Source organism: Haemaphysalis longicornis, unplaced genomic scaffold, assembly GCF_048455015.1.
Source record: "Haemaphysalis longicornis isolate Haplotype H1 unplaced genomic scaffold, Haemaphysalis longicornis Haplotype H1 scaffold_1, whole genome shotgun sequence".
Lineage (NCBI taxonomy): Eukaryota > Metazoa > Arthropoda > Arachnida > Ixodida > Ixodidae > Haemaphysalis > Haemaphysalis longicornis.
Genome location: NW_027526203.1, coordinates 224,829,179 through 224,854,460, shown reverse-complemented (window position 1 = coordinate 224,854,460; position 25,282 = coordinate 224,829,179). Strand labels below are relative to the sequence as shown.

The 25,282-nt window shown below is 53.7% G+C and overlaps 1 protein-coding gene, 1 long non-coding RNA gene and 1 pseudogene across 2 annotated transcripts in view; all 3 read right to left on the bottom strand.

Annotated features, from left to right (window-relative positions):
• LOC144168483 (uncharacterized) overlaps positions 1-25,282 on the bottom strand; it is a 140,932-nt gene that overhangs the window by 52,121 nt on the left and 63,529 nt on the right. The gene's annotated exons all lie outside the window — the stretch shown is intronic.
• On the bottom strand, positions 8,215-9,392 carry LOC144142358 (uncharacterized). The gene is made up of 2 exons (XR_013316959.1): positions 9,260-9,392; positions 8,215-8,437 (listed from the first exon to the last, which is right to left on the bottom strand). It is a non-coding gene; the product is annotated as an uncharacterized LOC144142358 (long non-coding RNA).
• Positions 8,433-12,212, bottom strand: LOC144142364 (uncharacterized; annotated as a pseudogene).

The window sequence follows — 25,282 nt, the reverse complement described above, 5'->3', positions numbered from 1 at the left end:
TTTCAACTACCAGCTAAACGAAAAACTTCTTTCAAAAACCAGTCACTTTAAATACCTCGGCGTAACTATATCGCATGAACTATATCCCTCCCCTTTCCACATCCTTCCTAAGTAAGCTCTAAGGAGCAAACTTGATTTTGTGGTGGTATAAGTTTATGTACACACACACACACACAACACACACACACACACGCACGCACGCACGCACACACACGCACGCACGCACACACGCACGCACGCACGCACGCACGCATATATATATATTTATTTATTGCAGCCATTGCTTTGTCTTTCTTTCACCCGTTCCGGCTGCCATTGGGCGTGATTTAAAGCTCCATTCCTGCCCAGTTGTTTAACATTGTTCAACACATACGTTTTTTTATTACTGTGTTTCTGCTATTGCATTCACAATTTGCATAAAGTGGTTATGGCTGCACAGAGGAAGCATTTTTTCATATGTTTTTCTCTGTGGTGCCTTCTACACCGCTTGTGGGGCCGAGCAACCTGAGGAGTAGCGTGAAGTAATGCTCCACAGCGGTGGTTCTCAGGCATCGATGCGGGACAGGGACTCCTTGTGGGCTTATGCAAGCGATGGGACCCCTTGCAGAAGAATCAGGGGGGGATACCTAAGGTAATTAACACAACTGAAGCGTGAAACAGATGCCTTTAATTAACAACACTGCCTCAGCACTTTGTGTCAGCCAGTTCATCAATACGCGGCGCAGCCGCACACAAAGCAAAATCTCTGCACTACCATTGCACCTGTTTCCGTATGTGTTTCAAAAACATCATCCCGGCCCGAAAAAGCGTGCTCACAACAGGCGTTCAGAAAACATCGAGACAAGTTTCGAAGCCATTCCACGCATTGAAAAATGAGGATATTTGGTGCAGTTACAGCCCAACTTATTCACGGTAAGCAAAGGCAAGTTTTGCCTTCATTACTTTGGTTTCCTGGAACTCTATCAACGCATTTTTCACTCCGGCACGATCTCGTGCGTACCTATTCACATCAGCTTGAAAGGAGGCCACAAGCTAGGTGTGTGGTCCATATTGCGGGATGTATAGCCCCTGATGCGGAACCTGAGCGTGCTCAGATGGAGCGTGATTTTCACTCTGTCCCTCGCAGACACTACTCTGGAGACTACCATGTCACTGAGCGGCCTAAAAGGAAAGTAGGCGTCCCTACTCACCCAGCACAATTAACTTCAAAGCTTTTTACGAGAGCCCCTCACCGGTTGTGAGCAAGAGTGAAAAGGGTTCACCTAAGTGCACTAGTTGTGCGGTGCGTACAATGTAAATGTGCTTGCTGGTGGGTTTATGGAATCCCATTTGAGAACCACGGCCCCGTAGTGGTGACTTGAGAATAAGAATACAAGATAGCAAAAGTACTGGGCTCACGGTACAAGACCACGTCATGAAACAGCAAAAAACAAATTATCCCCAAATAACCGAAACATAACAGGTCATACAACTGCAAGAAGCACGTTCATCCAAATAGCGGAAACATTTCAGAAATAAAATACAAAAAGTCACGACCTCTCAGTGGAAGCCCAGGTCATAGAGCTGCAAGAAGCGAGTACAAATACCGAAACATGGCAGAAATAAAATACAAAACGTCACGGGCTCCCAGTGGAAGCCCAGGTCATAGAGCTGCAAGAAGCGAGTACAAATACCGAAACATGGCAGAAATAAAATACAAAACGTCACGGGCTCCCAGTGGAAGTCCAGGTCAAGTAACAGTGAAAAAGCCATGAAGGAAAAAAATAAAAAGTCCGAGCATCCTACAAGGCCTGCGCAAGCCTGTCCCGCAAGGAGCTGGCCATTGCCGACGTGTCGCCATCGTCGCCACAGTCGGTTGGCGACACATCTGTGGCGCTGTCGGTGCCCGCGAGCTCCTCAGGAGTGTCGCAGCCCCTCATCGCCATGTTGTGCAGCACACAGGCGGCAACAACAATCTCCACCGCGTGCTGCACGCTGGCCACATCGATGTAATGAAGGCGCTGGAACCGACCCTTCACGATGCCGAAGGCACCTTTCACGGCCACCCGTTGCTTGCTCTGGACGGTGTTGAATACCTGCATCGATGGCTGAAAGGCGGGCGTCTGCCGGTAAGGCGGCAGCAACCATGGAAGCAGCGGGTACGCCGAATCGCCCAAGATGTATCCCCCTGCAAGTGAATTTGAATGCGATGTAATAGGAGCTTTCGTGGAAGCAACTAAGCATGTGCGTAGCACAAGCATCGGCCAAGTTAGCTGTCTAGGTCGAGAAACTTGATCTACTGACTCAGTTTGGTCGATTATTTCCTGAAAATCAAAGACAAATTATTCGTCTGCTCACAGCCAAAGGTGTGCATGCAATATGTACTTTTCTAGCATCCTACGCTTCATTGCAGTAAGTGCGCGAATTTCTGTGTATGCTGATCAACCTACCTGATGTTTCTCTCGCCAGCTGGCTAAACATTAATTTTTCTCACCTTCGCATTTCGATGCTTCCTCCGGAAAGAAAAAGCTCTCCCGCAGCACTCTGGCGTCGTGGGCGCTGCCGGGAAAGCCGGCGAACACGTCGATGAACACCATGTCCGCATTGCAGATCCCCTGGAGTACGATAGAGTGAAACTTCTTGCGATTATAGTAACTCTCTTCGGACTCCGAGGGTCTAGAAATGCGGACATGGCACCCATCAATCGCGCCGATCACGTCTGACAGCCCTCCGTTTGCACGACGAGCGGGGGCGTCAAACGCCCGCTTGTTCCGCTCCCGTTCGGCTAGGTCAGGCCAGCAGATTTCGCGTCCGCTGATTGAGAGCAGGAATCTGATGACACGGTAGACCGCAGCATGAACAGACGATTCGCTGACATCAAATTTGTCAGCGATCATGTACATTGTACACTGGGTCCCGATGTATGAAAGGGCGATGAGTACTGTCTTCTCGGAAGCCATTTTGGGGCGTCCACGCAGTCCTTCTGGGTAGAACGCCGAGCTTTCAAACTCGGCGACCAGGGCTGCCACAGTATGCCGCGACAGGAGAAACAGTCGCTTGAACTCAAAGTCCACGTACGTCGGCACAACGGCCTCCACGTAGAGGGGTACGCAGTGCCGTTCTACCCGCTCGATCATCGCGAGGACAACGCAAACAATGAAGACGTCGACCTCTCAATCGTCCTCATTTTCAAGAAGACGACGGTCCGCACAAAACGCGTCGACGAGAGCAGCGAGCGCACTTGCGGCGTCCGACATTTTTGCCGCCGAAACTGTAGCAGACGACCGAAAAAAGGTTGCTCCGCAGCGCTCGTCGTGGCTGGGGTTTCTCGGTTCCGGCTTCCGGTGTATCCCAAGGCGCTTGAGCAACGTAATCATGACGCAACTTTCTGCCCGAGAGCGAGCTCCTGGCTGCCCGCGGGCTGCCAGAACGCCCGTAAATCGAACAGGCCCACTCTTACCCCCTTTTTGGCGCGGTTGTTTGAATGTGGAATAACGAGCTGCAATGCTTGATAGCGGTTCTAACCAGGAAACACTGTTGAGACTGGATTGCGCCCGACCTGATAAGCATCCGTGTAAGTGTGACGCCGGCATTCAACGAAAGATTTATGCCGGTGTGCGGTCAGTTCGTTAGCAGCATCGTGCGAGTATATTAGTGCTTTGCTATAAAACAAAAAAACTTTGCTATAAAATGTGCCAACATTATACCAACGCTGCCTATCTGAAGATGAAACAAGGGTACATAGCCGTTCAGTTTGTTTTAAGGAATAAAGAGTTTTCGCGCCTGAAAGTGGACCAGCTTGAGAAAGCAGCTTGTCTCGATTAAAACGAATAGCGACTGCTTTCGTACGGGTACGCCGTTGCAGTGCAGCGCGTAAGGTGCAATATACTTTGCAAAATGTTTGTGTGGGCGTGTGTGTGGAGAAGGGGAAGCACTCTGCACTACCTCTGCACCAGGCCAGAATTCTTACGCAATATGCATACGTGTCGAACAATTTCAGAGCTTGCCTATTGGCCACTTGCAAAACGCATCTAACATGCTCAAAATAGGGCAAAATTATTTTATACAGCACCGCCCAGGCCTAAGCGACGCGCAGGCGGAGATTTGGAAGAATAATTGTGCGGTAAGTCGGCAAGCTTTACGCCAGTTCACTCCGTACGCGTGCGAGCGAGTACGTGTGCTAGCAATCCTACATGCAGAGCGCCGATATCTAGGCTACTGTTTCGCGATTCCAGTGCTATGGGGACGTAATGATCTGGAGTAGATGCACCTAGCACTGAAGGTATCAGCCAAAAGATTGCGTGCACATGCCTCCTACGTGCAAATCACCGAGATTCTAACTGCGCCAGCGCTGCGCTCCAATCACGCCAAAAGCAAACGTGCAGCGAACTCTCGCAAAGGCGTAGCGACGACTTGAGCAATACGTAGCGGTGCGTGTAGTTTGCCAAAGCAAGCGCAATGCCTGAGAAGCCTGAGACGCCACAGCAGGAATGCTTTCGAATGGGTGCCGCCATTTTGGCTACAGCTTCAGTGGAAGTGACGTCGGTGACATCACGATGCTGGGGCGCTATTTAGGGAGGGGGGTCGGCCTGGTCCCCTACGGGATATGGTTTGGGAATAGGCTGCCGGGCGCTTACGGAAGGGGGTGTGGTTTGACGTTTAGCGCGCGAGGGCAAAACTGGTCACCCCGCGAATACTGCTCGAGGTAGCGTAGAGCTTGCGCTACAATAAGTGGCTAAGAAACATCCAGATTTAAAGGGACAGACAACCGATTTTTGTCGCGTATATGTTCTCTAGCTCATATGAAATATAGCCCGGTAACCACAAGCAATTTCTAAACAAATCGGCGGAAATAATTTTAATTTGGCAGCAAACTTCCTGAAATCGTAAGGGTGGCGGTTCGCAGTGTCGAAACTTGGCACTACAATATGTGTCCCTGTCACGTGACCTACAAACCTAGCAGCTACTGTAACTGCTGAAACACACTATCCGATCCTTCGCATGCCACAAGGAGGGCTCAATCCTGAAGAATCGCAAACTCTGCACGGCAAACAAACCTATCTATATAGTATTCAGAAATGTAGATGGGTGGAGATATTTGATTAAAAAAAAAACATGCAACGTTAACTGAAAACTCTACGAAATGCGGAAAATATGCACGCTCTTCCATGCAACGTCACCCTGTCCAAGGGTATGCTGAGAGTTAGAACTCAAAAATTGCGTATTCCATTTCTGTGGTGAAATATGGGAGGCAGCTTTGACTAGCTTGTCACCTCTAGATCAACGTGGGCTGATTGAGAGGGCAGGGAACAAGCTGCTGCATTAGGGGCTTTGGATTTCGGGCTCCCCTCTGCCCAAACTCCCACTCTTTCTTACTGAACAAAGGTATTTGCTTTCTATCTCTCTCTCTCAGAAAAACCAAAACGCTTAGACCAGCCACGGCATGAGGGAATAAGCGCTTTGTACGACAGATAGTGTCGCCTTGTCCCTGAAACTGACCAAGATCAAGCAGCCGCAACCTTCACGCCCACATGTTCAGCCACACAAGCGTAGATGGCGTCTGTTATTTGTGTGTCAGGGCAATTTAAAACCATCTTGGCTAACCTTCGGTAACTGGAAAGCAGAAATTGTAAACGCAGCAACTCCCTTCTAAAACGCTCATTCGACGTCAAAGTAACGCTATCGCGTCCAACATGTCACTGCAACTTTTTCTGATGCAAAAATAACTGTCGGACGGTCTACTCCATCCTGATCGATAGCAACGTGATGTTGGAATTGCGCCTAACTGCATTAGCTTGGGCAGACCTTATTGGAGCTACTTCTGTGGAAATAACAATGGGACACGCGGCGTTATCACGTGCATTTGGAGGCTGCTGTGAACGGCCTCTGATTCTGATGCGCATGCTTCCGTTCCATCACCTATGTGACGCCCGGCCGCCGGCAATGGCCGCGTTTTTCAGTTTAGGTTCCCAAAACGGCAATCTTCACGAGCTGTTTGCGTCGCGCGCATTCACGCTTGAAACGCAGTATATTTGCATGTCGCACTCTTTTTATTGGCACTGTTGGATGGCCTTATTTTTACACTGTCTAAAATTTGAGTGCAGTTGGCCTTTAGGGAAAAGCTTCAGTATGACAAGCAGCGGGACTGCATACTTTGTTAGGCAAGCGGATGTTGGATTAGCAGCAACGGTGTTGTTTTAGCCCACTCCCTCCTCTGCTTCGTTGTAAGTGGATTGTTTTCGTCGTACGGAATCCCAGTAGGCTACTTCTTCACTAAACGTCTAACGGGTAGTCATGCTTCCCGAGCTAGTACTCTTTGTGATGAAAAAAGGAAAAACCTGCGGTTGCCGCATAATTCAACTTGTCACCGACCACCACCGAGTCAAAATGAAGATGCTGGACCAGGGCACTCTGGCGTTAGAAGTAGAACCCCCGTGCGACTCTAACAGACCTGTATTCCTAAGTTTTGACTCCTGCGATGTGCTGAAGAACGCATGCTCATGACGTAGGACCTAAGGGAAAAATTTAGGTATCTTGCCTGAAGTATGTGTATGACCTGCAGGAGAACCTGACGGTGAAACCGGTCCGTTATCTACACCGAAAGCCCGTCCATACTAATAATATCGAAAAGATGAACGCGAGAAGGACCATTCAAGTTCTGCGTCCGGCTGTGACCGCTGCCTTGGAACACCTATAAGAACAAGCCAGACACACATGCAGCCCATCATTCGCAGCTGCAGGCCACACCATCACATTCATGAGGAACTTCTATCAGTGGTTCATACTTCTGTACATGAGCAATACAACCCGGCACCTGCGCCAAAAGTTCCCCGATGTCCGGCACTACGGCGATGCTGACTATGACAGGCTTGAGTGGCTGGAGGTTACCATGCCTATGTACTTGGAAGATGTTAAAAGAAGTTGCGGCAATCCAAGCGAGTTCCTCACGAAGGAGACGAATGGGGAATTTTCTATCACCACCTACTCTAGTGTTTCCTGCATAAGGTACCTTCTGAAAACCGATAAATTCCTGTTCGTGCATGCACCGAATAGAGAAACGGAGCGAGAGCCCGTTGTCTTACCAAATGAGCTACGAGCACACGCAGATACAGGGGAGACAGACGGTGTATTCACCGAGCACAGCTGTGGGTTTACCCCCTGCGTTCTCGCTGAATGCCACGTGATAGCGTCACGCGACCTCTCGCGCCTCTGTGCGCTCCGTCCACGGCACGTGTGGCGGCCGTGTGCACCAGTGGTCTGTCCAGGTCGACCTCGAAAAGTTTGGACTCGTGGGCAATACCGATACCAAACAACCGACTACCATCCGTGGAATGTGCTTTGAGTTAACTTTCACGAAGAATAGAACTGCGCTGAAAACGCAAAGTCTGAGTGCGTATCACACCGGTCATCAGTCCGTTCTGAACATTGTGCTGAAGTGAAATAATAAATAATGTGTTACAGGGACAGTGTAACGTGTGAATAACGCAACCGGGACGTAGGCACCCGTGGTAGGTGGTATAAAGCTTCGCTTTCGAAACCCCTCCACATGGTGGATTGGCCCGCACTTTTTTTTGTAACGCAGTGCAGAACGCAGAAAAGTCTTGCTAAAAGAAATATGCTCGGTTGTGGAATGCAGGCACAGAATTTGTAGTAACACAGGCGCGCGCAGCGCAGCAGCATGGACGATGGTCGGGCAGTCAACAACGGCGTTTATTGCCAGAAGGGTGATTATATACGTTGCCAACCAGAGGGGGTAAAGGGAGGGGGGAGAGAGGGAGAATCAAGGCGCACAGGGCCAAAAAGAAAAGGTGCGCGCGCAGCTGGTTTTGCTGGCCGGTACAAAACGAACGAATACAACATTTCTTTCCTCTTAAAAGTGGAACTGTTGTACCGGTTTCCTAACTCTTGTCGATCGCCTCACAGTGGCCTGATGTGGGACGGCCTCAGGAGGGTGTTCGGCCGTGACGACTGGAGGTTCCGTAGCAGCTGGTGTGGGGAACCCACTCCGACCATCCGCTGCCGGTAGCTCTGGGCTTTGCTCTTGCTCCTTCCACCTGGGCGTACGTTGCAACGCAGGAGACGGGACAGGAGTAGTCACGCCGTCAGGTTCACCTTCCGCCTCCGCGCCTTCAGTCGCCCCCGTAGATGTAGATGTAGACTCCGGCGTCGATTCGCAACGGCGGCGGACTTGGTCGATATGACGCTGCACTACCCCTGTTAGCGTATCCACTGCTATCATTCTCGCCCCCCCGAAGCAGATTTTACACGTCCAGGCGTCCATCTTTTGCCGATGCCGTAGTTCCGCACGTACACGCTGCTGCCTGGTGAGATGGTCCAGTCGTCAGCGCCCGGCGACAAGTTCTCATCCCTGGGCGGCAGGCATGTGTCAAGACGGGAACGGAGCTGGTAGCCGAGAAGCATTTCCGAGGGTGACTTTCCTTCCTTTTGCGGGGTCCTCCTGTAATGGAATAACAGGCGGATGAGGTTATCTTCCAGTGGGCCATCTTGCATTTTCCGCAAGCCGTCTTTAATGGTTCGCACTGCTCTTTCCGCTGCTCCGTTTTACTGAGGATGGAAAGGCGCTGTACGCAGGTGCACAATATTGTTTCTTGCTACAAACGTGGCGAACTCCTGACTCGTGAATTCCGTGCCATTATCGGACACGATTGTGCGTGGCACACCGAACCGACAAAACATACTTCTTAAGCAGCAAATGGTACCCGCTGTGTTCGCATGCCTCATGGGTACTGCTTCAATCCACTTCGTGTGAGCATCTATGTACCACCACAAGTATCATCTTGCCGGCTAACGGGCCCGCAAAATCGATGTGGATCCGGGACCACCTCTCGGCAGTTTTTCGGCCAACTTACCGGTGGTGCTGCCGCAGGCATGGGAAGGTTTTCTACACAGCTTACACACTGCGCCGACAATTCCTCAATCTCCTTGTCCATGCCCGGCCACCAGAACAGTGACTGCGCCAGCGCTTTCATTGACGAGGAGCCCTGGTGTGTTTCATGTAGAAGCTGCAACATCCTTTCCTGCGCCTTCCATGGTATGACGACTCTGTTGCCCCCAATAGATTAGCCGGTGAGCCATCGACAGCTCCATCTTGCGATCAAAAAACGGCAACAAGTCGGGCGCCATTGCACTTGTGGTTCGAGGCCAGCCATGCAAGATGTATTCCGCAACACGGGCTAACAACGTGTCCCTGGCAGTGAGCTCCTGCAACTCGTGCGTCGTCACCATACCTTCGTCAAGGGCTTCCAACGACAGTACGTACTCGGGAGGGTCCCCCTCAGCTACCGGTTCCGCTGCCGTCGGGGCTGGTAGTCGGCTGAGGGCATCTGCTGTCAGTAGTTGTTTCCCCGGAACGTACTGTAGCTTGTACTGGTAGCCTCCCAGGAACAGTGCCCATCGTTTTTTTTTTTTTTTGTAGGGTTTAACGCGCCGACGCAACGCAGGCGATGAGGCGCGCCGTAGTGGAGGGCTCCGGATTAATTTGACCACCTGGGGATCTTTATCGTGCGCCGAAATGTCGTACACACGGGCGTTTTTGCTTTTCGCCTCCATCAGACAGTGCCCATCGTTGAATGCGCGCGGCGGCCATCGGCGCCGTTGGGCGGTCAGGCTTGAGCAGTCCCAGCAGTGGCTGATGGTCGGTTACCAGGGTGAATTGCCGACCTAGGAGGTAGTCATGGAAACGAGAAACGCCAAAAATCAGTGCCCATGCTTCTCGCTCCAGCTGAGAGTAGTTTCGCTCCGCTTTTGATAACGTTCTGGAACGAAACCCAATTTGTCTGTGCTCATTTCCCTCCGAGTGAAACAGAACAGCACCCACGCCGTACGGGGAAGCGTCACATTCTAGCTTCAGTTCCTTGTTGGGATCAAAATGAACGAGAAGTTGCACATTCTTCAAAATTTATTTCGCTTTTTCGAACGCTGTCTGCTGCGGTTCCCGCCATTCCCAACGGGCGCGTTTTTCCATGAGCTGATACAAGGGGCTGAGCACAGTCGACATATTGGGCAGGAAACGGGCGTAGAACGTGAGCATGCCAAGGAACGAGCGCAATTCATTAACGTTACGTGGGCGCGGGGCTTGCATGACGGCGTCTACGTTCTTTTCAATGGTGTGGAGGCCTTGCCGATCTATACGATGGCCAACGGAAGGCTGCCGCAACTTGCATTTGTCAATCCTAAGTTTAACGCCGTGCTCTCGGAACCGCTCCAACACTCTCTTGAGCTGCTCTCCGTTATCACTCTTTCCTTCTGACACTAGCACGTCGTCAAGGTAGGCTTGGACACCCGGAAGCCCGCCGAGTACTGCATCAATCTTTCTTTGAAAAATAGCCGGTGCGGAAGCTATTCCAAACGGAAGTCTGTTAAACCGGAAAAGCCCGCGGTGTGTGGTAATGACACACAGCCCGCTGGACGTTTCGTCAAGGGGCACTTGATTGTATGCATCTTTTAAATCCAAGATGCTGAAATATTCGCCTCCGTTTAAGCTTGCGAACATGTCCTCTATCACCGGAAGAGGGTAATGCTCCACCTCACATGCCGGGTTGAGGGTGACCTTAAAATCACCGCATATCCTCACGCTTCCGTCCTTTTTCAAAACGACCACGATAGGCGTAGCCCGTTCTGCATGTTTCACAGGTGATAGAACACCAAGTGACACCAGCCGGTCAATTTCACGAGAGACCTTATCGCGGAGGGCGTAAGGAAGAGATCTGGGCTTAAAGAATTTTGGTGTCGCCGTCTCCTTGAGCTTCAGGCTGGCTGGTGGACTTTTGATAAGTCCAAGGTCTGTTGAGAAAACATCCTCGAACTCGCCGAGCAGTCGGTTCAGCATATTGTCGCTTGTCTCGGCACTTGTTGTAAGGTCCGTCCCAGTCAGGTCTCCAATCGGAACGCCCGCGCTTGTCAAGCGAAGCGATGAGATCGCGGCCACATAGGCTGGGTCCTGCACAGTCAAGCACGATGAGCGGACAAGTCACAGATACATTTTTATACCTCACTGGAAGTTCGAGTTCACCCAACACCGGAAGCTCTCCCGCGTAACACGACAGCTCGATTCGTGGTGGTTGTAGGCGTGGCCACTGTGCACGATGTCGATCGTACACTTGGCGCGATACGACGCAGACCGGGGAACCAGTATCGACTTCCATGGCCAGTTCTACGTCTCCCCATCGAAACGTGCGGCAGATGGGTGGTTTCAAACCGTTTATTCTTCCCGAAATCAACGTCCAAACGTGTGCGCTATTCATGTCGTCGTTGCTAGACGCGCTTTCAACTGTCAGTGCCTTTACACTCGCTGCCCGCCTTTCAACCCTTGCATCAGTTGAAGCACTGCAGCATTTTTTCGCCAAATGACCGCGTCGCCCACAGCGATAGCAGCGTGCGTTATCCCAGCGGCAGGAGTTGTCGTGCTTCGTACTTCCACATCGGCCGCAGTCATGCGACGCGCCTCGTGGTCGGTTACCTCGAGAGGGTGAGCGATGATGGGCTTGCATTTTTAGCACAGTCGGCGGTTCTGCTCTCATATCTTTCGCATCGCTGTCGGTTGCCTCGGCTGCAATGGCCATTGTTTTAGCCTCCTCGAGGGTTAAATCTTTCTTTGCCAGTAACTGCTTGCGCAAGTTAGTTGAGCGTACGCCGCAAACAATCCGGTCCCTCAACATCCGGTCTAGCGCACTTCCAAAGTTGAAATTGTGTGCTATGCGCCGTATTTCGACAAGGAACGCGTGCACCGACTCCCCTTCTTGTTGGCACCGGGTGAAAAACTTATAGCTTTCTGCTATCTCGTGACGCTTGGGATCATAGTAGTCGTGTAAGGCTGCGACCGCTTCGGCGTAAGTAAGGGAATTCGGCGTCCGAGGTGCAATTAGCCCCGCTAGCACTTGCACAGTCTGCGTGTTGAGTGCTGCCACCAGAAGTGCTCTCTGCCTTTTAGAGTCAGTAATAGCATTTGCTTCAAAATACGCTTCATCCCGAATAAGGTACGCTTTCCACTTATCTCTTGTGTCGTCGAAGACCGGGAGCTGGAGGCTGGTCATGGTCGTCGGTACTTGTTGCGGTAGGCCGTCGGCTTCAACTTTTAGGCCAGCATGGGCGGTTTCCGGACTCGTCGCCACTGTAGTAACACAGGCGCGCGCAGCGCAGCAGCATGGACGATGGTCGGGCAGTCAACGACAGCGTTTATTGTCAGAAGCGTGATTATATGCGTTGGCATCAAGAGAGGGTAAGGGAGGGGGGAGAGAGGGAGAATGAAGGCGCACAGGGCCAAAAAAGGTGCGCGCGCAGCTGGTTTTGCTGGCCGGTACAAACGAACGAATACAACAGAGTGTAATAGCTTTTCCTTCACGGTAACAGCCAGAGTTACTCAATATATCCAGTAACTCTGGGGTAACAGCAGCGTCAGACGTCCATGTGGATTGTGATCTAAAAGAAGTAATACAACGGATCATTTAGGGATCATTCGCAATCCATTGTGATCCAAAATAAGCTCTAGGATGGACCATTGAGGCATCATTTCTAATATCTAATCCTGTGGATGTCCCGTGAATGCCCAGTATAGGATCCAGGACGTTTGGACCATTTGAGGACGTCCTCGGGACGTTTTGCGTTATCTGGGACTTATACACGCAAAAATTTCTTGGCGGCGTGCATCTGACACATGAGTTTCTTGAGGACAGATTGTACTTACAATAACTGTAAGGGGTCGCTTTTGTTGGCTATCGACGCGTTTCCGTGAAGTCCAGTCCACGTGAAATTTGTGAACGTGTACAATGAAGCGTCGCTGTGCCACACCTAGATGAAAGCCAATAAAATTATATAGGCACGACAGTCACGTGCTCTGAAAAATCGCTACCTCCAGTGTAAATAAACTTAGATCCGTGTAAATGTCACCCAAATAATAGCGTGTTTTAAGCACTGATGTACGAAACCAACTTCGCCATTCTGCGAATACGCTCTTGGAACATCCTTGCCGTATACCAGTCAGGGCTCAACGGTTCGCACCAGCCCCTGCAGGCGTGTCGCTCATGCAATTGGTATGCCGATTGTCTCATCTTATAGTGTGAATTAGTTATTTTAGGCGCCCACCACGGTGGCTGCAGTGTTGTGCTGCTGAGCCTAAGAATTGAGCCCAAGGACGCGGGTTCGATTCCAGGCCGCGGCATCCGATTTTTGTGTGTGTGTGTGGAGGCGAGAAGCGAAAATGCTTGTGTGTTCGAGATTTCGGCGCACTTTAATTAGATTACCAGGTGGTCAAAATTAATCCGGAGCCCTCTACTACGGCGTGCCTCATCGCCTGTTTAGTGTCGGCGCGTGAAACCTCATATCAGCCAAACCAGATATTTTATGGCGAGTTTAACACATCATTGAGCAAAACACAGCTGCTGAGCACCGATAAAGCCGCGCGCAGCTTTCACCCTCGACTGTGCGCTGTCACGCATGGCCAGCTACCGGGCTGTTTTCGTGAGTCTTTTAGAAATGCCGGTAGCGTGCGTTTTTGTCCATGTGCATAAAACTGACCAAATACACAGCGCCTGCTAATTAACCCAACGCTCGCATGAAACGGGCGGCGCAGCATTCCGACGTCAATGCATGCGTGAGGCACGAACGAGAACTTGGTTTTCATTGCTTTGTGTTATTTCGAACTTATTATTTGCGGAATAAATAAATAAACTGGAATTACAACAAGAAAATAACTTTATGCCATCGTCAAATAGTATGGAGTTTACTCTGCTCCGACTTGACGTTCTTATAGCCGCTCACGTCACCATGTACATGCCGAAATTTAACGCGGCCTCTTTAGAATGCATGTTCTTTTGGGGAACGTTGCACCATATCGAAAGACAAACTGACCGGGTATACGCCGTGTCTTTCATTCGACGTGTTGGCCGTATCTTTAAGAAGTTCGCGCAGATACGCGTACACCTTAACACAGCTTTTTTTTCCTACTGCCTGAAAACAGCACCCAGAAATGGCTTCCCAGCTTTCCTTTCCTATTGTTGAAACACTGCGCGCCTTTCTTAGGTAGTAGATTACGGCTGTATTATAAAGAAGTAATCGTGAACCGACAAGGGCAACTTCCAGTTCCATTTTGCTAAGTTTTCACAAACGTCTCGCACTGTTAACTTTCTCTCTTAAAGAAGTACTGAAACCATATTTTTACTTCATGTTTTACTGGTTAGGTGTAATAGGTGTAATATTTGGTATACGTTGCCGTGAAGGGGTATTCTAGCGATTGCACGATTGAAATGGTTGCACTTCGGAAGCCTATTTAGGGCCCCTTTAAACCATGCATGGCCGGGTTGTTTTTATGTTGTCGCCTGTATATCCTTACACAAAAATAATCTAGATAGAAGGCTCAAACATTTCCTTGTTGCTGAATCCTCATAATTGTTCGAAAAAATTAATTTACTGGAGAAATTTTATATGTACGCTGTATAAACTGGGAGTGGAGTGACGTGGGAGTGCGAGCCATACATGTCGCCAGCTAATTACAATCGAATGTTTTCCCTTCATATTGCCGCAGTTATTACAGTTGATTCATGAAATGGATTCAAACCCAAAGTTCATGTTCTTTAAATTGCCCCCTTCTTGTGACATTTAGTCACTTTTATAGCCCCTCTGATCAGCGAACGTTCCAACTAGTCCACAGCTTGCAGCCTTGTTTGAAATAAACAACATGAATTGGGCTGTTTTATATTTCAACTTCCCCATAGACATTTCACCTACCTCGAGCACCCGTCAGAGCACCATCATACGGTAACATATATGAAACAATAAAGCAAAACAAAGACCTAACACTGGTCTGACACCCATTTTCCAGCCGATACTGCCTGTACGAAAGCTCATTGGCCTATTTCAAGGACTTTTCTCATTATACAAACGAACCTTCCTAGTAACCTGGTAACTAACTTCCCCATTTTTGCTTTTGTTCCCTTCCAATCGCATTGCACACACTATCTTCAGATTCTTCCTGGTGTAATTTTTATTCGTAATAGGCTCCAATGCATCGAACACTTGTCGCATTCTGCTTGGCGCGAAACGAAATACAGGGCTCCAGGCGTTCTCAGAAAAAGGCGGGGTGCTGGGAGCTGGCACGCTGTCTCGCGCGTTCCTTTCTTCCTACATGCCTTATTTTTTGGTTTCGTCCCCGCCCCGTCCCTTCTAGAGTGTGTCGCAAAGGAAGTTTTAGCAGCCGAGCGCGAAGTTGGGGAGGGCCGAAAAAAAAAAAGAAAAAAAAAGGTCCTTGGCCAACGTCCTACCCTCCTCTCACACGCGCACACGTGCGCGCCCCTCGCAGAGCGGTCCCCTTCTGCTCCTCTGCGCCTGGCAGCCGTAACTGGGGCGTTGGGTTGGGAAGAGTGAACGAAAAGCGCGCGCTTTTGCAGAAACGAGCAGCCATCCTGACAATCAAACGGAATGGAGAAGGAGCAATGTCATACGACATTTTGTTGTGTGGCCGCATGTTGCGGCGAATATTTGTGGGCCAGAAAGCCCATAGCAACCGACCAGTGAAGGTAAGCGATCGATTTTCTGAGCTCGCCTCGTTCTTTCGAATGCAGTTTACTTCGTAAAAGAGCGGGAACAAGACTGCCCTCCCGCTTCTAGCTTCTAAGCATCCTTCTTGCTTTTGCGAATGCGTACGGTTGTAAAACGCGGAACATGTATTCAGCGCTTACATTTTATGGAAAGAATATAATGCGAAATTAGGTGGGCGCTCAGAAGTAGTTTTTTTGTTATGATGCTGAAATGGAGTGTAGGTTCTGCAAGAACTTTGATACGTAGGATTGGCTTTTAATTTACTTCTTTCCGCAGCTGCTCACGCACACAAAAAATATAACTAATAAATTTAACTTTGTTATGTTTAATTTCACGCGAGTTTCAGCGGCATGGTGTTCCAGAACACAATTTGGCGTTGCAGTTAAGCCATGTGTTATCAGCTGCTTATGCTAACCATCTTGTGATGTAAAACAACGCCTGACGTCTTGTAAAGTTTGTGAATACTAGTACAAACTTTCTATGTGAAAAGCTGGTCTACGTCAAGAAAATGGCATACGCAAAAAAATAAAACAGCTCAATGCCAGTTTTAAGCACATTTTTCGAGAGCAAAAGGTAAAATTAGGCAACCAAGAAAATACGTGGTTGTAATTTCGTCTAGTTGTGTAATGCTTCCATTCTTGACAATTGCCTGTTTCCAATTTTTGTTCGTTGCGTTTTTATGTTTATGGGCATTGAGGCAATTATTGTCCTCTTTCAACTAATATTGCCGACGTACCGCGTCGTCATCAGTTGGTCAGCTTCTCTTGTTAATTGAAAATTCTTTTGCAAGCTGTCTGAAGGCTTTTCACTTAATTTCCAATGAAGACTTTTCACTTATTACTCAATGAGCTGCAAAGCTGTAAGGTATTTTATATAATTAAGTAGTTTTGTCCTTTTCTGTTTTCCAGGGATGCTTGAGAAATCCACTCATGCGATGAGCGTGTCATAAAGTTGACACAGGTATTAGAAAAAGTCAAGCAAGACAAAGTGGAAAGTGAAGAGGCCTGTTTTGCTATATTCATAAAGGTAAGGTTTTCTCCATTAGCTAAAATTTGCTTTACTTCAGTTTTCTGCACCACTTCTATACACTCTGTTTTGTTTTCAGAAATGCCTTAAGATATACCAGCACCACAAAATTGACACACGAATAAGCTCATCTGGCAGCAAACGTCATCCAAAGTGCAGGTGAGCTTCTGAGCACCCTATGTGATGCCCTTTTGTTTGTTTTCCAGGAATGGCTGTCAAATCTCATTTGAACTGCCCGTAGAAGTAAATCAATGAGGTCATATTGTATACCAAAAGTCCTGGTTTTCTGAGAGGTGATATATTGTCTATGCTGTAACAACTTTGCAACTTCTTCTAAGCTACAGCGTTTGTTTATTTCTCAGAAGCGCAACAGTAAGAACCCTATGTTACTGGGTTCATGCATGGCCAAGTATGTCATCAAATTGACTTGTCAAGGCAGAAGAACAAGCAAGTCCTGGAGGAGGCCGCTTTTCCCGAGTGAGGCGAGGCCCCCGAGCTAAGCCTAACGAGGGCTACGACGACTCCGAGCCATGGCGACGGCCACGTCGACGGCCGCCGCCGCCTGCGACGCCTCCGGCGTCGCTCCCGACGGGGCCGGAGGACGACGCAACGCCGTCGACGACAACGATGACATCACGTCCATGGATATAACCCCCGCCGACGGCCTCCACCGACGGCAACCCAGTCTGGACCGCAGTTCGGGGAGAACAACGATCACGGTTCCCGGCACAGCCGACGACGACGGCGCGGATTTGCGCGCCACCGCCGCCGCCGCTCCGGGCGAAGAAGAAGGCCGCGCCGGGTGGATTAACGTCACACCCCGGCGCGGACGCAAGTCGCAAGCAGGCACGGAAGGGTCCCTCCCGCAGCAGCCCCTTTCGCCCACCGGTAAGCCGAGCCCCGACTCCGCTTCGAAATCTCGCACCCCTCGTCAACCCACGCGGGCGCAGTTTGCCCGCAAAGTTAACGCGACCATGGCGAAGACGGCCAAGATGCCCAACTTCGCCCCCCGAGACGAGCACAGAGTCGTCGTCCGACCACGTGGAGGCCTAGTGGTCGGGAAGGCGAGGCCGACCGAACTGACGAACGCCATCGTCAGAGCGGCCGGAATCAGCGCAAGCGAAGCGACGGAGGACACCGCGAGCCCCAACGTCGCGCAAAACATCGTGGTGCTCAGCACGCCGAGCGAAGAGCGGGCCAGGCGCTACGAAACGATCCGAGCCATCACCATGGAAGACCAAGTCTTCGAAGCCTACGCATACCGGGCGGCGCCGGAGAACACGGCCCGGGGAATCATCAGAAACATCGGATCTACGAGACGGCCGCGGAAATCCACAGCCGCGTCGTGCACAAGCACAACCCTACGGCGCTGGACGCCCACCGCCTCGGCCAGTCGGAGGCGGTCGTCGTTCTTTCCGTACATCAAGTACGGCAGCATGATCGTGAGGTGCTACCTCTACCGTCAGCACAGGGAGGTGTGCAAGACGTGCGGCCAGGTGGGCCACCGCCCACGGCCACCGCCCGAGTCTGTTTCGCCTGCGGCAAGCAGAACCCGGGCCAAGACCACCAACAGCACTGCAAGCCCAACTGCAAGCTGTGCGGCGGCCCGCACGCCACGGGCACCAAGAACTGCAAGAATAAATTCAAGACGCCGTTTCAAGTGAAGAAGCGGCAGTGGCAACGCAAGCTCGAAGCCGAGGAGGCCCACGTGGCGCCGCCGCCGCCGGCGCTGAAGGTCAGAATATCCAGAAGGGATGATTTCCCGGAACTCGCCCCGCGCAAGGCCGATAACCGCGGCCGGGAGAAAAGCAGAAACCGGAGCCCGTCTGCCGGCCGCGCGGCGAGCCGCGATAGGCGCAGAGGCAAATCACGCGACCCCACGTGGGCCGCCGTCGCCACGGGCAGCACAGCTGCGGTGGCGCGCCAAAGGTCACAGTCTAAAGCGCGGCGCCGCTCCAGCTCGCGGCACAACAGCACGAGACGCCCCGCCGCAGCAGGCGCCGGCTCCGCGGCCCCGGACGAACTACAGCAACTACGCACAATGGTTCAAGAATAGAAAGGCACGATCGAGAAGCTCACCAACACGATAGAGAGGCTCACCAGGCAACTCGAAGAGCTCCGGATCTCGCAAACGGGAGGCAAGAAGGCGGCGGCAGCCGCGACCACCACCTCCGCCATCGGCCCAGCGCCGAGTCAGCCAGCGCGCCCCCCGCAAGGGCAAGCCCGGGCGCCGCAGCAGCGGCAGGCGACGAGGGAAACCAGCCCTAAGCCGCGCCAGCCACCGCAGCCACAACCGCCAGCGGAAGACCAGGACTCCCCGACCCCCGCCAAGCGGCGAGCGAAGGAGCACCACAACCACAACGTGCAAGAAGAGACGCTGGACACGGAGGAAGACGACGACGCCGACGCCGAGTCGATCGTCTCGTCGGCGTCGATGCAGACGGCCAGCGAAACGAAGACCCCCGGGTACGCGGGTCTGAACAACCGCTGCCGCCAGCTCTCCAACGTGATGAACCATTGGGGCAAGAACCTGGAGGGCATGGAGAGACGTATCACCAGCCAAACGAATCGAGCAATCATTCAAGCAATTAATCAACTGGCACAACAAATCAGCCCCGAAAACATGAAGGCGTTCATCCTCGACGTCGTTAAAGAACACTTTTACAACGGAGACGCCCAGCACCCGCCATCATGCCAAGCCACAACCGCACAGCCCCAAGCCTGAAGATTTGGCACTGGAACGCCAAAGGCTTCCGGTGCCGAAAGGCAGTGCTGCAGCAACACCTGCGGACCCTGGCCACGCCGGACCTCCCCGACGTGATCATGGTCCAAGAGACGCACGCAGAAGACGGCAACGCGATGTCCCTGCCGGGCTACCGCGCGCACGCCAGCCCGCCCAGCGCCCGCACCTGCGGGAAGGGAGCGGCGCAGGGCGCGTGCACGTTCGTCCGCAAGGGGCTCGCCTTCATCAAGCACGAGCACTTTCTCGGTCCCCAGGGCAGCTCCATCGAGCACTGCGCGACCGAGCTGTCGATCACCTCCACCCACAACAGGAAGAAGACGACGCGCGACACCATCCTGGTGGTGAACGTCTATAGCAATCCCCAGCATCGCCAACAGAAGTTTCGCGCACTACTACACGAGGCACGCAACGCAGTCTCCCAGCACGCCGACGCCACCGTCGTCGTGTGCGGCGACTTCAACGCACAGCACCAGGAACTCGGCTACACCGTCACGACGGCCAAGGGCAGAAGCCTGCTGGAAGACGCCGCCGAGGCCGGATACGTCCTCCTCACGGACCCGTCCCACCCGACGCGCATCGGCACGTCGACGGTCCGGGACACCAACCCGGACCTCTCGTTCGTGCTCCTGCCCGGCAGCAGGACCGCGCGTTGGAGGAACACGGGCCACAACCTGGGGAGCGACCACAATATCATCGAGGTCACCGTGCCGCTCCGCTCCGGCGACGGCAGCGGTGGAGGAGCCGGGCACATCAAGCACCGCCTCACGGACTGGCACCAGTTTCGCGCCGCGGATCTGGGCGAGATCGACGACATCGAGAAGTGGACCGAAGGCCTCGTAGCGGCTACCGAGAGCGCGACGACGGAGATCGAGACGTCGGAGGACACCACACGCATGGACCCCCGCCTGGCGCACATGCTGGAGGCGATGAGATCACTACAGCAGCGCTGGAAGCGCCAGCGCCACAACCGCACCCTCCGCAAGCGAATCGCGGCGCTCGGCCGCGAGATCGAAAAATACAGCCGCCAGATGTGCGTCCAGCAGTGGTTCGAGCTATGCAGCGAGGGCGACGGGCAGCTCCACCGGGGAGGCACATGGAAACTCCTTCGCCACCTGATGGACGAAAGCAAGAGTAAGGAGTTCCAGCGCCACCGGCTCGCCCAGATCATGTACACCGCCACCAAGAGGCTGGGGGAAGACGAGGTGCACAAACGCCTGAACGAGCGCTACCTTCCCGACACCCCGAGCGAGACGCACGCCGAGTACGCCGGGCCGCCCAACGCCACTCTCGACAAGGCCATCCAGGAGTGGGAGGTTCGCCAGGCGACCCAGGCCCGAAACTGCCGATCGGCAGCGGGTCCGGACCGAGTGAGCAACAAGGCGCTGCGTAACCTGAGCGACGCAGCCATAACAGCCCTGACGAAATTCTTTAACAAATGCTGGCAATCGGGCAGCCTCCCCAAGCAGTGGAAGACTGCCAAAACGATCCTGCTTCCCAAGCCCAACAAGCCGCCGGGCGTCGAGAGCCTGCGCCCCATCTCCCTCACCTCGTGTGTGGGCAAGGTGCAGGAGCACGTTCTCAACGCCCGGTGGCAACGTTACCTGGAAGACAACGGGCTGTATCCCGATTCGATGCTGGGCTTCCGCGCGAAGCTCGGTACGCAGGACGCCATGTTGCTCCTCCAACACGAGGTGCTGGCACTCCCACCCGTGCCCACCGCGGACAACCGCGCCATCCTGGGTCTGGACCTGCAGAGCGCCTTCGACAAGGTGAAGCACTCTGCGATCCTGGCCCAGGTCTCTCGCCTCGGCCTGGGGCGGAGGTCCTACGACTACATCCGAGCCTTTCTGTCCCGGCGCACCGCCCGGCTGGAGATCGGCCGAACGCAGCTCGACGAGCGAGAACTCGGCAGCACCGGCACCCCGCAGGCTCCGTCATCTCGCCGCTCCTGTTCAATCTGGTGATGATCGGGGTCGCCCGGCGCCTGGACGCGCTCCCCGACGTCAAGTACGCGATCTACGCGGACGACATCACATTGTGGGTTCCGGGCGGCAGTGACGGCCACATCGAGTCGACGCTGCAAGAGGCGGTGAACAGCATCGAGGCCAGCCTGACCGGCACGGGTCTCCGGTGCTCCCCGCAGAAGTCCCAACTGCTGATCCCGCCCCCACCGGGCCGGTACCGCAAGCGCGCCGCCGCCGAGGCGGAGCGCAACATCGTCGTGCGAGCGGGGGACGGCACGGCCATCCCGAAGGTTCCGCGCATCCGGGTCCTCGGCATGCACGTGGATGCCAGCCGCACCAACAGCACCACGATCGAGCGAATGACAACGAAGATGGGCATCGCCACGCGCCTCGTCAAGAGAGTCTCCACGCGCGTGCGGGGGATGCGGGAAGCCAGCCTCCTCCATCTGCTGCAGGCTTTCGTGGTGAGCCACGTGGCGTACGTGGGCGCCTTTCCCCAGTGGAGGACCCAAGAGCGGGCCCGGATCGACGCGGCCATCCGCAAGTCGTACCGGGCGGCCCTGGGCCTCCTTAACGGCACCAGCAACGCGGCCCTCCTGTCCCTAGGCGTGCACAACACCCTGGCGGAAATCAGCGAGGCGCAGCGCGTGTCACAACTCGAACGCCTGAGCACCACCAGATCGGGCCGGAAGATACTACAGAGGGTGGGCCTGAGCCCGCCCCTCGGACCCGCGGCGGAGGACGAGCTCGTTCCGCTGCGGGACGACATCGCCCGCCGCGTCATCGTGCCGCCGCTCCCGAGGAACGTCGACCCGGAGCGGAACGTCGAGCGCAGGTCGGCGCGAGCGTGCGCGCTCGCCAAGGAGTACAACGAGCGCGAAGGCGCAGTGTTCGTGGACGCGGCCAAGCACCGCGAGCGGGCCGACACCTTCGTGGCGGTGGTCGTGAAGGCCACCACGGGAGAACTGCTCAGCGCCGGGAGCGTGCGGGCCACGACCGCCCGCCAGGCCGAAGAGGCGGCGATCGCCCTCGCCCTGGTCCGGCCGGGCACGACGACCATCCTCAGCGACTCCAAGTCGGCGATAGCGAACTTCGCCCGGAGCACGGTGTGCAAGAGCACCGCGCGGCTCCTCTCCAGCATCGGAGAGGAGCCCGCGCGAACAGCACGAGCATCCGCTGGTTCCCCGCCCACGCGGGCCGGGAGCTGCGCAACGGCCACCGCAACCGCAACGAAGAGGCGGACGCCGCGGCTCGAGACCTCGCCACGTGCCGAGCCGCGCCCCCCCCCCCCCCCCTCGCCCGACCCCCCTCCGAACCCGGAGAAGAACAGCAAGACGACGACGACGACGCGGAGCCCCTGACCGCCTACGGCGCCACGCTCCGGTGGTACAGGCACGGGAGACGAGCCTTCCCGCCCCCCCCCCCCCCCCCCCATCCGGGGCTTACGAGAGGGGAGGCAGTGCTTCTGCGGCAACTGTAGACAGAAACGGTTCTCACGCCGGCGCTCGCGCGCCACGTGCATAGGTCGGCAAAACCGAAAGAACTCACTCAAACTCAATCACAATTTTTTTCATTCACGCTGTACTCAATCAAACTCAGACTCAAAAAGCTCGTCTGTTCACAAAATCACTCGTACTCACTCATCAAATACTCATTTGTAATCATACTCACTTGTACTCAAACTCATTGGTCCTCACGAGTATTCGTACTCAATCTGTACTCATGAGTACTCACTCTGTACTCATGAGTACTCAATCTGTACTCATGAGTACTCAATCTTCTGTACTCATGAGTACTACTCATTCTGCAATCATGAGTACTACTCATTCTGCAATCATGAGTACTACTCATTCTGCAATCATGAGTGCTACTCATTCTGCACTCATGAGTACTCAATCTGTACTCATGAGTACTCAATTTGTATCACTCACGAATAACCAACTTATCTGCACTGTTAGCTAGGTCGTATCTCGAATGAAAGACTAAATAGAAAAAATAAAATGTTTAATTGAGTAGAAAAACACAGGATCGGGCTCAGGGGAGCTCGGGGCTTGTCGGTGCGGCCGTGGCCGTAAACTGCGGTTTTCTGCGTGTCTTCAGGTGGCAGCTTTTGTCGTACGTTTTCGTTTCCGGGCGCGCTGATACTCTCCTAATCGTGCTTTAAATCCGAATTGTGCCTGCCCCCAGGCACAATGAAGCGTTTCCGCAGATTAACGTCCGTTCGTATCCAGATCACTGTCCGCTTATTCACAGATGCTCGATGCTGGCGTTTGTTTTTTGTTGTTCCGGATACTAGAAACTTCGTTAGGAGGGTGTTCGTCTCGTTGAGCTTCGGTGAATTTCAAATCTGCTTTCTTTTATTGTGTGTGTGCCGTGGGATTCACTTCGTCAGACCTGAACTTGACAGTGTTGACGGCGTTGCGTTAGTCGCGCCGCTTCCGTCGGCGATTGTGTTCGTGTAGCTCGTCGCGTGCTTGATGCATGTGGGGGCGTAGACGTCCGGTTTGTCCGGTGGCGAGCTGCGCTGTGTAGGGATGGCATAGTTCGGCGTGTTGAGGACGTTGCTTGAATTGACGTGTGCGCTGTGTATGGTGCGGGAGCCGATTGGCTTTTCGTTTAGTGTGCGGTAGCGTGGCGTTTTTGTAGGGTGGCATGGCTCATCGGTCAAAGTCTTTTCGGCTCCGTGCTCGCAGTTGCCGTGGTTGTTTCGGAAGTGAAACCGTTGTGGTGGGGAAGCGGGCGTAGTTCGTGCCATCCGTTCGGTCCCGCATTCCTTGGCGTCGCAAGCGTGACTTCATTGTTAGGGCATTCGATGCCTTCGTCTGGATCGGGTTCATTCGTTGTCGTTTTTGCTATGTCCGTGCCGTCGCTCAAGCCCTCTTTTGCCCGTTGTTTCGAGAATGCTGTAATCGCTATCTCTCCCATACAAGCAGGTTCCGTTCGTCCCGAGTCCGCTTGCTCGCGGTTGCGTCCTCTTGTACGAAATAGTGTTTATAGTGTGAGTCTCGGTCGGAGCGCGGATGCCGGGGATCCTGCTCGTTCTGGCTCGGACATGCTGCATGCGCTGGCCGTGTCGTTGCTCGTTGACGGACCTACCTGCACGAGTGTTATGTCGTTCGTCCGCTGGACTCGGGCTGGAGCAGCGGGTGTCGGAGAGCTCGTACGTTCCGGTAGGGTTGAACCGCGTGCGCTGGGTCTTTTGTTGCTTGTGGCCACGTCATTTCTGAGGTTGTAACATTCGCTGGCCAAGTCGGGATAGCAGCAGCGCGAGCGGAGGATGTCGCGAATAGCAGTTTTGTCCGTGTGTGCTGGCTTGGCGGCGTTCCGTGCGCTGTGCATTTCGTTCGCCGTGGTCAGCTCGACTGGTTCAAGTTGGATGTCGTCCGTCACCTCTGGTGCGTTTCGTGCGCTGTGCGTCTCATTTTATCTAGGACGCAGCCGCCGCCGTCGTTTGCACGAAGGCGACACGACGAGCGGCGACGGCGGGGCGATCCGGGCTGCATACGGCTCGTCACCGCTCGCTGGAACCGAACTTTCTTTTTACTTTCACGCTCTCGCTCCCGGTGCCGGCGCGCCAGCGAGGCGGCTCAGCGAAGAGGGGAAAAAAATCGCCCTTTGGTGTGCGGTCGTTCGCCACGTATGGTGCATTTCGGGCGCCGTGCGTCTTGCTCGCTTGTCGGGGCCATATCCACCAATCCAGATGCGATGTCGTTGGTTGCGTGGACCGGCGTCGGGACAGCACGAAAGAGGAACGGGCGATACTGCAATAGCTAGCGCTACGCAGCGCGAAGTTGCAAGTTTCACGGCGCAGCTGCCACAAGTACTCCCTCCCTGATGTGTTACCTCTTGGCTAAGGCTTGCGTGCTCGCCGATCCACACGGCGGACCAAAACGTATTTGGACCATGGTCCGCGCATCACGTGATAGGACGTCACAAGTTCGCGCGGACCGCCGTTGGACCGCGCAGGACCGCGGCCTTCGCGGTCCAAATATTCGTCTAGGCTTTTCGGTCCGCAGCC